The 12636-nt window shown below is 43.8% G+C and overlaps 1 protein-coding gene across 1 annotated transcript in view; it reads left to right on the forward strand.

The window, feature by feature from the left end:
* The window catches only part of LOC146832966 (adenylate kinase isoenzyme 1-like), a 518078-nt gene that overhangs the window by 275483 nt on the left and 229959 nt on the right, over positions 1 to 12636 (forward strand). The gene's annotated exons all lie outside the window — the stretch shown is intronic.

Genomic DNA, 12636 nt, shown 5'->3' on the forward strand with positions numbered 1-12636 from the left:
CGTTAATGATGAATGCTTCCTTTATGAAGCGTATGTTGAATTTGTCGATGATAGTATCATCAACGTTGATAATGGCATTGTCAGCGGAGGGTATGATTTTTGGTGAGGTTCGTTCGTTGCCAATGTTGATGACAAGGTAGTCTACAACACAATAGTTTTTGTTGGAACCTGGCTTTCTGAGACGTATGATCCCATCGCAGTGTGGGATGTATGTGAGGAGTCCTTATTGTTTTTGTGCAGGAAAACATTCTCTTGTGGAAAAGCTCTTTAAGGTTTCCCAGAGGAGTTTTAGTACAGTCTTTCTCAGGGGTATGAAGCAAAGGCCGACCAGATGTCAGACTTTTATGGACAGGTTCAGGGAGTCCGCTTGCCTGCTTGGAAGTGCTTATATTGCAAAATACGATATCAATGCACGTCATGATACATGTACATAAAATAATGAACTTGCATCACTGTTTCTTAATTCACCCAATATGACCTCCCCTTCAACCCTGAGTCAGACGTACGTGGCAGGCAGGCCCTGCGACCTAGGCCTGAAGCAACTAATGGACAGATCACAAGTGGGGTGACACGTAACCTTAGACAAACGCATGAAGAGGAAAACCAAGATCGATCCCACAGATAGGTAGCGACAACACAATGGTCTTAGGAGATTGGCCCCAATAAAACACATTTGGCTGGAGGGGCACGTGTTCCCAAAATAACATAGAGTCAGATGCCACACTAAATTAGGAACACTCAGCCAATCAATCAACCAAAGATAGCTTTATTCGATTTAAAATTTAAATCATAAAAGCACAAATACAGTACATCCTTACAATAAAAAACAATGTCAGAAAAATATATTCTTAAAATACAACACGTCTGCATGGTCCTAAACCAGAGTTTCAGATACACATAGATTTCCTAAACTTAATAAAGTTTTTTTTTAAAAAGAGCTACATGCGTTAAAATTATTTCATTATCCAGAGTTTGTATAATCAAAAAAGCCACACGACATTGTCTTAAACCACTCAGCCAATCAGAACACAGCATGCACACTACACACAGTGATCACGCACTCCCCATGCCGGACATCTGGACAATTAACTACTGTCCCCACATTGTGTCCAGTCAAAGTCGAAACCCTCCAACTCTTCTTATCAAATGATCAGATTTATGGCCCCATGACTAGGCCCAGAATTCTGTCTCCAAAGGAATGTACAAATTACTTTATGATGCTTCATGTAATGTATAAAATGATGGCAAAAACCAATATGCTTAGAGACAGACTTCAGACCCCAACTCTGTTGCCGGTTCTCCTGGCCACTACGTTTTATTAAACCAACTGTTCCTGTTTTGCCAAACGCCTCTTGTCTTTAATTTGTTTAAGGTATATTCACATTTGAGCAACATCTTGCCAAGCCAGATAAGAGAGAATAGTTATTTGAGCCCGACTGCAGCTGAAGAAACAGGACCCCGCCTTTTCTGGATTCACATCTGCGCAGCAAGAACGGTGAGCAGACTCCGCAATTGATAGGATGTTGTGGTAAATCTGCGGTGCGAGGTCCGTCATGAAGTCCTCGCCAGTACATCTGATCCTTAGTTCAAGCATTTGGCGTATGGCAAACTAGGAAGAAGAAAAACAAAAATCTAACCTGAGCTCCCTGCCATTAACTGAAACCTGACATATTGCCTATTTTATGTATCTGAGCTGCAGCAGCTTCATCGGAGAGCAGACTCACACAGTGTTTTCCAGAGCCCACATCCCAGCAGTAATGCTGACCAACACTAAGCATGACGGGCTGCATTCACTTTGTTCAGACACCAGGCATGGACGGCCTTGAGGGAAATGTTCCCTTACTGCTCAGATGTAGGGGGATTGATTGTAGAAATCATGAAGCCCGGGGAAACTGTGACTAACTTTCTAGACAGAATGAGGGAACGATGCGGACAGGAAACTGGCCAGCCATGAACCAACAGTGGCCCCGTGTTGCACTCTTCTACAACATTCTCAACAAGCATTTGACAATGCAATAGGTCTCGCATTTACTAGAGTTTGAGCAATTGGCATTGTAAATGGCAATGCGTTTTAATATATCTATGTATGTAATCACTATGGCTACAGAAATAAACATAGACATTGTTTTAGGAAATAACGGACTAAGGTTTAAACGTGTCAGGCATACGCAATTAATAAGCGTCATACATTAAAGCGCTTAAGCTAAACATTAATGCTCAGCATAGTATAACGCCTAAGTGGCATTTTACGAATCCTGCTACTGCACCCAAACAGGTTACAGTAATAGCCGACCTACCAAAACGACGTAAACTTTATGTTTCTGTACTATGACTAGTGGCTATATACAACAATGCTATACTTTAGGACTAATTTAGCGCTATAGAAAATGGCCCAAAAAGCAAATACATTTTTAAACCATAAAATGCTACAAAGGTAACATAAATTTCCCCCCTACAACTACGGTACAAACTGTGAGCCCTATCGGCACCTCTTCCAAGAACCTGCCTGGACCCGGCCAACTTAAGGTCCAAACTAAAGTGTAGTAATAATAGCAGTTTAGCATATATAAAGCATAGGCAAATATTTTTCTCCCTAAAGTAACCACTGCTTAAAGTTTGCCCTTCTGTATCATTTTTATTTTCAAAAGCTTACTCGCCCGCTTGGAGCAGATTCAGTCTCCAACAGCCACTTAGTAAAACAAGCAAACCTGTTTTTAGAACACTCATGTTCCAAATTACCGGACCTCTTGTTAACATGCATCTCCCTCTCGTCTATCTAATAAGACACTTGTACATAATGTGGACGGCACTGATACTTACACAAATTATTAATCCAATGCCAGGCAAATTACAAAATACAGAAGGCCTCTCAGTGGCTCTGCATCGCTGCAGCTCATATGACAGCCGAGTCAAGTAAAATAGTCACCTATTATAATAGTAAAAAAAATGCACAGCCCCATTAGACCCCGTTGCAGTACCTGCTTGGACCCGGCCCACTTAAAGCAGTAAGTAAAGTGTAATGCTAACAACAATTAAACATATAGAAAGCAAACGCAAATTAGAGTAGCTGTTTCCACATAAATAATTAACTGCCAAATAAAGCGTTACTGTATTAATAATAAAAACGGGCTAGTCATTACGGGCAAATTTCTAGCATAAGACAAACGTTTCCGCCTTTGAAGTTTGCAGAAAGCTGGTTCTAGTCACAGCGCTACACGTAAGCTCAAAATCAGTGTTTAGCATATCGTACCGCACAAGTGACATTTTGCTGCTACTGTTAGTACCGAACATCTAACTAAACTAAAATTACATCTACAAAAAGCCATAACTATTGCCTTTATAAACGTTTATGAGCACACATATATGTGGTAAAAATACATTGGCCTAAAAGTAAATTAATAGTTACAGTGCTTTGTGTATATGCTAAATGTCGCTGGGCAAAAGACAAACAAAATACCAAACTAAAACAATGTGTAGTGTACCTCAAGTTAACTTACAAATTATTTCCTAGGCGTAGAAAAGCCTATAGTGTTCCGTCTGAAAACGTGGTTTTGGGGGGCCAAAAGCAGACCGAAAGTCTGCGATAGTGTGATGTTTTCGAGTGAAAATCGACACTTTAGAAAGGAAACAAGGGCAGGCTAATGAAGCGCTAACAAGCAGAGAATGGCAGATTAAAATCTACTCGCAGGCAGCATCTGTAGGATGCAAAACAAGCTGGTAAAGTTGTGTTCACACCAAAGCACGCCGGAAACAATCTAAACAATAGGTCTCGCTTTTGGGACCTTATAAGTATTTAGTTATGCAACTGTTGCATGGCTAAACACTTATAAGGTCCCAAAAGCGAGACCTATTGGCTATGCCAATGCTTGTTGTATAAGGTTCAGTGGCTGCACGTGGCTATAAGTCAGTGGTCTCATGCTTAAGCCTAGAGAGTTGCCTGCTATGGGGGACCTTAAGGCTCAACTAGGGGGACTCGTCAATGACCCCAGGCATTGTAAGTGCGCACCGTGTTACAGAGCTCCTTCAATGTTCAATGCGCCGGCATACCATATATTACACTCGAAAGGGTCATCTGCAGTGCAGTGGCATGACTGACTCGGGCATGCCATCGCTGCCGCTCCACGGGACGATCAGATGAATGACAACAAATTACATTTTCATTTACGACCAAATGCCCTCGAACCCTGCGCGTGCGGGCTCCAGATTACACACGCCTTTTTAATGGGGGGGGGGGGGAAATCGCTCAGGAGGTGTTTACACGAACAGAAGTAATCAAGGGAAGTGCTCCCTATCTCCCCACATCTCATTTTAATTACCCCACAGATCTGTCTGTGCATGAGTGTGATTGACACGTGCATGCTCGCTCCCTAATAGGTATTATATGGAGAGTGAAGACGCGCAGCATCCCGAGTTCAGAAAACGATTTTAGTACTATCGGCTTTTTGCATTAAATAAGGCCAATCAGCTATTGAATATATCAGTTCGGGGGTGGTTTAACGGCGGTATTGTGTATTTTCCCACTGGGGAAAGGTATATTACCAAGAAATTGCTGAACTTCTTCCGCTTCACCATCAAGGCTACTCCAGTGCTTGAGATGGAAACATGAAACTGAGATGGAAACGACGGAACACCGGTACTCGCCCTCTCAAAATAACAAGTTTAAAGTAAACAAGCGCGCACTGAAGCTGACGGAGTGGGAGGGGGAGTGGGGGCGGGCACGCAGGCTGCCAAATGGTGCGATGAATCACGGCTAAAGTGAAAGCAAACAAGTGGTTGCAGGACTCCAAATGGTGCGCGCGCCCGGACGGGTCACATGCACTGTAGTTGGAGGCCTGCAAAGCCACTGTTTGCACTTCCAAAACGCGCTTACTATAAGTCTCGCCAGAGCCAGCGCTAAAGCGCTGGTCAGGCGAGACCTAAAAAGGGACTGTCCACTGAAAAACAGAGTGGTCTTGATAGCGTAGTAGGATTAGACACCAAACCTTAGCGGGAAATTCAAGCCCACATATTACATTTCTACAGAAAGAGGCAGGAAAAGGACAGGGAAAACCTGGAGCAAGCCAAAAGGGACTGGGGGGCGGCAATGGCTGCAAGCGTGCAAATAACACCAGTCTTGAAAGGAGCTCCGCCTCCGAACCCCAAAGGGTTTCCACCCAGTCCTAACGGCAGACGTCAGGGAGGCTGGCAGCATCTAGACCTCACAGAGTGCTGCTGCTGTCACCTAATTGGCCACATGACCGACCAATGCTGCCTAAAAGCTTATTATGAGTAAAGATCAATAAGCCTGGGCCAGGCCCCACAATATCCCTATCTGCAAAACCAAGCCCAGATCAACCCGAATGCACAGCTGATTCAGCCACAAGGAAGTCAGTCAGCAAACACACTAACCACATCAAGGACCAGGTGGTTAGCCAAACACATGCCAAAAGCAGCCGGCAGGGAACCCAGCCCAGCAAGGACCTGGGCTACTGCCACAGCAGGGAGGAGGCGACTGTCTGGGGAGGCAATACTTTTAAAGAATCACCCAATCGAAATGCGCTGTAAGCCTATAAAAACTCCAAAACGACACATCCACTTCATACTCACTTCAGAAAACTCACCGCAACAATAAAGACTAGTGACACAACAATTGGAAGAAAAACTCACCCCTTTACTTGCACTCGGGAAGGACTTTTGGCTGTCATATATGTCAACCGGGAATCCACATCATAGTTCGCCATTTGGATGCCTTCTGGGGCCTAGGTCCCACTCTGCTGCTGGTCCCCCAGGCTGGTTTGGCTGGCCACGCCCTGGGGGGAGGGCAGTCTGACGAGGAGGCAGGGTGGCCCCCACGACCAGTACAGAAAAACAGGCACCCAGGTCCCTTCAGCTAAGTACAAACAGGACAGGGTCAAATTACCAAGTCAAACCGACCCTATTCTTCAACAACAGGCCTCCAACTAATGGAGTCTCCCTTTTTAGTTCCAAAACGAGGCGACGTTACAAGTGCGGGAAGCCAGGTTTTCTGCACTTATGGGATGTCAAGATGCCCCATAGAACTCTGTAGTCCACACATGAATAAGCAACAATTTGGCACCAAGTGAGCAGGGAAATACACCAAGGCAATCGGCCATACCCGCTCATTACCCGCAGCACGACAAGTCCCAGCCACGCACCTGACTCCCGTCGTAAACAAGATATCTTGACTCCTCCTCTCCCCTAATGCTTCCAAACATTCAAAGTCTACTCATCGAATCATGTCCCTCCAAAACAGCGAGAGTAGTGTGTCACTGGGTAAGAAGTCCCTGATTTTCAGCCAAGGGCGACAGGCCCAAAGCATCCTAGATCAGAGGGAGAGTGGGGTGAAGGGAGGGAATGGTGTTCTATAGATGACCATTGCAGCCCCCACAGATCCACAGATATGCTCAATACCGCACCCAGCTTGTCGAAGCAAATAACACAGGGCCTCACAAACATCATCCAAGGGAGCAATTAGCCCGATCCCAGTCATTGCACATCGAAACCACATGGGGGCCACAGACCAGTTTCTCAACCACCCCTGTTAAGCCACAATAAATACTATATTAAACTACATGAAACCCTAGGAAGGTGCCCAATGACCTGCAGGAAGCAGCCCAAAAGTGTCCCAAAAACGAAGCTTCCAAAAAAATGGCATATTCTAAACATCCAACTCCATTAGGGATAACCTTGTTACACACCATGTGCAGGGACCAGAGGGGCATACTTGTGTCCTCGGGACACGTTGCAATTACCCACAACCCCCAACATTACGACACCCCCCCCTTCATTTCACAGCGCATCAGGCATGTGAAGGTCAAAAGGTAACATCCGCATCAATAAAACTACACGCATTCACATGTTAAGAAAATTAGGGTTTAGAGGGGTTACAACACCCATAAATTGATAGGTAAAAAGAGTCATCCACGCACCCACGAAGATCACCTCACTAGATCACTCACCTCTTTTATGATGAGGGGGAGAACCAAAGGACCCACAAAATTAAACTTAGGCAACCTATGACCAAAACTCACTGATTCCTAAAATGACACCCAAATTTGGGCTCCTCATCCGGTACCTAACCAAAGATTGCACAAAATGGATGCACAGAAATGCTCCAAAAAGGACAGGCACAGGAATTTTCAAGACCAAATAATGATGTATGTATCAGCTCTTATCGAACAGGTATTCAACAGGTCTGCAATCGAGCCATAAATGCACCACCTTTACTGCGGCACGCCATCCCTTCAGTAGCAACCTCCGAAATCCCAACGAGGCCCGAGGGTTCAAGGAAAAAAGAAAAAGGAGATTTTTTATATATCTTTACACTGTGCTAAGCAAAGACACCCCAGGACTCCAGGAAGCTGTAGACGAACCCTCCAGACACCATCCCATGACCTGCAATGTTCCAAAAGTTATGTATTATTTCACCTTTGTACACCATCTGCTTAGCATGGGTGTGGCCGCATCCATCCGTAGCAAGAAATCTGCCTAGTCATATGGAGCCTATCTGGACAGTTCAACAGCGCTTGCGTAGGGACCTCTCCCACCTCACTCACACTTACACGGAACCAAACACTCAATATCCCACACTGACTACACAGCGCACTCTTGCGCAACACTTGGTACCAGCACATGACCGTGGCAGAGTAGTGGTAAACATCCTCGGTATGAAACCAACAACACAGCACTAGATATTTTTTCTGAGCCTAGCGACATTCAAACTAAGCTAGACAGGATGTGAAGGCAAGGTACTATAAGGGAGGACAATGTTTGTTCATGGGATTTTCCAGAGAAGGGGCTCTTGGAGGTAGCATGGCCACCGCACCAGAGCACAAACATGTCCACTCCAGCCTCTGTCTGTGGTCCCAGGGTGTCCTTAGTGTATCAGGGGCAGTATTCTTTAACAACAAATGGACCCCAGACATGGAGTTCTAGTGCAGGGCATTTCACCTCGATGATACAAGGGGAAATCAGTCTAGAAGGGAAGGGTTGAATGCCAGCATAGATGCCCCATGTGGGACACTGAGATAGATAGGTACTTGTGGCTAGAAAGGAAGGGGCAACCCCTAATTATGCAGAAACTTACACTGTGTTCCTTGTGTTTTAGAGGCAAAGGAATGATACTGCTTGGCACGAATGAGAATTGTGAAGCAATATTGCACGTACTAGATATGCAATGGGGCACCTGCGTGTTAATGGAGACCTACTGGCAATGTGGGGAGTTTGCCTACACCCAGCTGGTTGGGCCTCTGCACCCTCGTAACCATATACACGCTGATCCTGGTCATCCCTGGAGAAATCTCCACATCCGCTACAGAAGAAAACAACCGTTGCATCAGGTTCGACAAAAAAGAACTGCTGATTACTTTGGCTGGGCTCAGTAGAAGGACATTCTGGAAGAATTCAAACTGTTTTCTGACAATCAAGTAAATCCGGGAAGGTCCATACCCTTCTTCACCTTGCAAACAAAGGCAAAAGCTCGCTGGTTGCAGTTAACCAGGTGGGAAATTCTGAAGATGATCAACGATCCTGAGCTCGGCCTAAACTTTATCATGGAAGAACTAAGAGCCATCTGCCCTATGGTGGTGCAACATTGGTATGTGTTAGACTTGATGACCGTGATGGTGGGTGTGGTGGGCGCCAAAAGTGGTGTATCCTGCTGTACGTTCATCCCCGGAAACAACCTAGACAATGGGACACCTACTTTTGCCATCCACCAACTGCATTGTCTAGAAACTGACACGAGGAAGGAGGGACGTCCCCCTGAGCAGAACTGGTTTATAGACTTATTTTCCGGGCTCCCCCGATGGGTGACCAGACTCTGCCTGTCATTGCTTCCAATTGCTCTTTTTGTGCTATTTTTGTGTGTTGTGCCACAAGTGGTAGTTTTCTGCTGTAAAAACTCAATCCTCAAGTTAGGTATAATGCAAGTAACTAGTTAATTAATAATAGACACAACAGAAACACGGCAAACCTCGAATAATGTTACTGTCATGAAGTGTGGCGTAAATGATATAGTTGAAAATTCAACTATAGAGGGAAATGTTAATATTGGAAAATACAATATCAATGCACATTAAGGATATATGTACGTATAATGACGAACTTGCATTGCCGTTGTTGAATTCACCTGATATGACCTCCCCCACAACCCCTAGGTTAACAGTACATGGTTAGGCAGGCCCTTTGACCTAAGCCTGAAGCCACCGATGAACAGATCACAGTTGGGGTGACACATAACCTTTAGACAAACGCGCAAACAGGAAAACTTAGATCAATCCCACAGATAGGCAGCAACACCACAATGATCTTAGGAGATTGTCCCCAATAAAACATGTTTGGCCAGAGGGGCACACGTTCCCAAAACACCATAAAGTCAGATGCCACACTAAGTTAGGAACACTCAGCCAATCAGAACACAGCATGCATACTACACAGAGTGATCACACGCTTTCCATGCCGGACATCTGGACATGTACCTGCTAGCCCCATAATGACCAGATTTACGGCCCCGTGGCTAGGCCCAGATTTTTGTCCCCAAAAGAATGCACAAATTACTTTATTTCAATTAATGTAATATATAAAATGTGCTTTGAGATAGTCTTCAGACCCCAACTCTGTTGCCTGCTTTCCTGGCCACTCCGTTTAATTAAACCAACTTTCTGTTTTACCAAACACCTCTTGTCTTTTATGTTTTCAATATAAATTCACAGTCGAGCAACAGAAGTCTTTGGTTGTGGCTTCTCTTAGGTCAATTTTGTTGTATTATCTTGGGTCTCCATGGCAGACACTTCAGTACTTTCCTTATAACTAGAATACACTTGACACCTCTCTCGATCTTTTGTGAGTATTTTTGTGAGAAGGTCTTGCACATCTCACATTCTGCAGGAATATAACCTGGGTGGAGACAGTAGAGACACTTGGCATGTGAATCATCCACATAAATCTTTCTCTTTCCACAAGATTAGCAGACTTTGAAAAACTATTTTTCTCAGGAATATCTGCCATGATAACAGGTTGAGAATAGTTGATATTTCCGATTTTCTTCTGAACGAGAGACAGAGAGAGAGTGAGAGATCTTGAGGGTTCATCACTTGATCGTGCAGTAGAATTTTTAATGCGATTGAATCTGACTTTTTAATATGTCAAAGACCACATTTTAGCTACAGAATATTTTGTTCTTTTCAGCTACCTGACTCACCCTCGCCTCCCACACTCACTGACCCTGCCACAAAATACTCTCAATCAAAATTCTAAAAAATGTTATGTATAATTAGGACTGCCTTGCAGAAAGTGCAAGCTATACTGACTGTAAAAATAAAGCCCACTAGCAAACTAGCACAAAACATACCCTTGCAACATCATATTTTGTTTTTCTGACTTTGAGCTTTGTTTCTACAGTAATTTTAGCTTGCTCTGGACAGGTCAGACCTGCTCAATAAACAAGCTATACTGACTTAAGAAAGCAAGCCCAGAATCTCAAAACGATATTGCTTGGCAAACATTGGATTACCATGGTGGTCCCAGAGGGCCGCAAGGAAAGTTGTGTAGGGCCGCCAGCGGTCATGGGCCAAACTTTGAGAACCACTCTATTAAGGGTTTGACTTGTCCGTTAAGGTTGTGGTCTTGGACCATGAGGTGCCATTGGCCGCATCAGATAGGGACTTCATCAATTACTATTGTCAGATTATTTTAAATGAGATTGCAGGTAGGTTGATCCTTTGGGCACAGGTGTAGACCGCGCTACTGGTCGAGAATTTACTTTATATGTTTGGTAGTGTCAGGAGGGTTTCCAGTATTCCTCAACTGATTGCTGACTTTGTTTTCTTTAGCTTAACAGACAAAATGCATTGTTTAATATTTTAGTTTGGGATATTTTGTTTACGCAAAGCTAATTGTTGTGGAGTGAGAGGGCCTGTGAGGTGCTGCGAGTTACTTAATTAGGTGTTGCACTGGGATTGGTTGGTTAGTATATGAGTGCTGCGTGGGGACTGGCCATTGCATCATCAGGTGCTGCCCTACGAGTGGTCAGTTAAGTAGTGTTGCGCTAGGGTTATCAAATAAACAGAGGGTAGTATTAGTTGAGTTTTCGCAGCTTGTTAAGGACAAGTGCTTATTGTGGATCCAGTATAAATGACAACAGTAGTATAGTTGAAGAAAGTGCTATCTGATTGTCAATACCCTACTACCCAAGTGTTGTTTACACGTTGGGCCCAAGGACTTCAACTGTATAAAATGTTTACATAGAAGAAAATCAAAGCACTCAAATAGTGTTAAACAATGGTATAAGGTCCAAACAATAAGGATTTAGTTTGAATAGTAGTACACTTTATAGACAAATTAAGCGATCTTGTGTTCTTCTGTACATTTCACTTGTACAGATTCTTCATTCGGAAACAGACAACATGTCTTTTGCCACAATGTGACTTTTTCAAGGCTCTGAGATTTCACAAAAAAAAACAAGTGTTAATGTATAAAGGACAAAAATATGAACTATAAAGAGAAAAAAAGTAGTATGCAGATGATGTAAGACAAATGAGAATGATGAGCAGGGACAAGCAAAAAAATCCCAAAAGTTACATGTGTGGATTTGATGTAGACTAAAATATTGGGATCTAAATAGTGTGATTAGAAAGCCAACACCAGTGACTAGATACGCAATGTGAAAAAATATAAGTAGAGAGAAACCTTAGCGTATAATTCAGTTTCAGTCAATACCTAATAGAGAAGAAAAGACAAGATCCCAGTCTCTGATGCCGGAAATATTTTATTCTGAGCAAGACAAAAGTATATAAGAAAGTGTATCCATCTCCAAAGTAAAGAGAAGTGTCAGAGTTGGAGAAACGGTAATCTCATAGTACCAACCTTAAAAGTTTTTTAGAAAAGCAGTCAAAAAGTTCATGTGGGCTAATCTGGATGTCATCTGTGATAGTCTGCCGCAGACCCCTTTGGAAATACCCTCCCATACGATGTGTAGTCGCATCCAGTACAACTAGTAAAAGAACAAAAAAGGGGCTGAATGGCAGATAGAGGCAGAATGTATAGATTATTAGTGAACCTTTGTTCTAATCTCTTAGGTAGAAGCAAGTGTCAGAGTTTAAGACTCATTAGTCTTGTAAGACCAACCTTAAATCAGTATAAGTAAGCGGATATAAGTTCATCTGGAACGATCCAAACATAATCTGTAATGTTCTGCCATAGATCCCCTGTAAATGACACCTCCATGCGATGTGTAGTAGCCCAAGGCATTGCTAGTAAAAGAAAACAAGCATTGGCATAGCCAATAGGTCTCGCCTTTGGGACCTTATAAGTGTTTAGCCAGAGCTATTGGCACATGTGGAGGATGGTTACACTTGAGGCAAAAGCGCACGTAACGCATCAGGCACGGGAAGCTGGGTACTTGTGGAGCAGTGGTACACGTGTGGAAGAGTTACAAGTGAAGCACAGAGTCAAGAGAAGCTCTGCACATGTGGGGACTTACCTAGGGCAATATTATAGGTAAATCAGGGGCATGGAAGCAGAGTAAGCGTGAGGGATGGGTGCCGTCTGCGGAAGATCACACGTGAAGCATGTGGACACTGAAAGCAAATGTTCACCAGCAGCAGGTGCACGTAAGAAACACGCAGTGATGGCCGA

This window comes from Triturus cristatus, chromosome 4_2 (genome assembly GCF_964204655.1).
Source record: "Triturus cristatus chromosome 4_2, aTriCri1.1, whole genome shotgun sequence".
Classification (NCBI taxonomy): domain Eukaryota; kingdom Metazoa; phylum Chordata; class Amphibia; order Caudata; family Salamandridae; genus Triturus; species Triturus cristatus.